This window comes from Frankliniella occidentalis, unplaced genomic scaffold (assembly GCF_000697945.3).
Source record: "Frankliniella occidentalis isolate FOCC.00 unplaced genomic scaffold, Focc_3.1 Scaffold274, whole genome shotgun sequence".
Taxonomy (NCBI): Eukaryota; Metazoa; Arthropoda; class Insecta; order Thysanoptera; family Thripidae; genus Frankliniella; species Frankliniella occidentalis.
The window spans coordinates 133,335-133,959 of NW_026267400.1; positions in this window are offsets into that span (position 1 = coordinate 133,335).

Consider the following 625-nt stretch of genomic DNA (forward strand, 5'->3'; position numbering starts at 1 on the left):
CAATTTAAAGTGTTACGTGTTAACTTGTTCGCTTTTGTCTGCAGCTGATCCCTCCTGCACCGGCAGCCGTCGTCAGGAGCAGAAACCCCGTTGACCTCCTCCAGTGATGGCCAATCACAAACACTTGCCCCATAAAAGACAGGAAGTCCCTGGTCTGGCCTCAGTTTTCAAAAAAAATACCGAAGAAGAATGAACAAGAGAAATCACCCACAGAGAGGGCAGAGAAGGTGTGTACAGACTATCGTAACCTTCCTTTACTCGACATGTCTCAAGACCCCCTTGAATAGTGGAAACCCCGTAGCACCGCTTTTCCAATGCGCATTAAAATGCGCAACAAAGGTTACACATTCCGGGCGCATTGAATGCGCATTAGTGCATTGAATGCACATTTAGTGCGCATTATGCGCATTAACTGCGCAAGGAATGCGCACCAATGCGCATTGGCCCTTCTGGGGAAGTGCTTGCAAAGGTTGCCAGAAAACATCTGGATGACCAGGGGACGTTTGCAAATTTAAATTAAAAATACTGCCCGTTCAGCCACTGCTTCACAAATTTAAAACCCTTTTTAGCCCGCCCTTCTGCTTTGTAAAAGCTATCCAGCGGGCTTATGCAAACGACCTCGTGT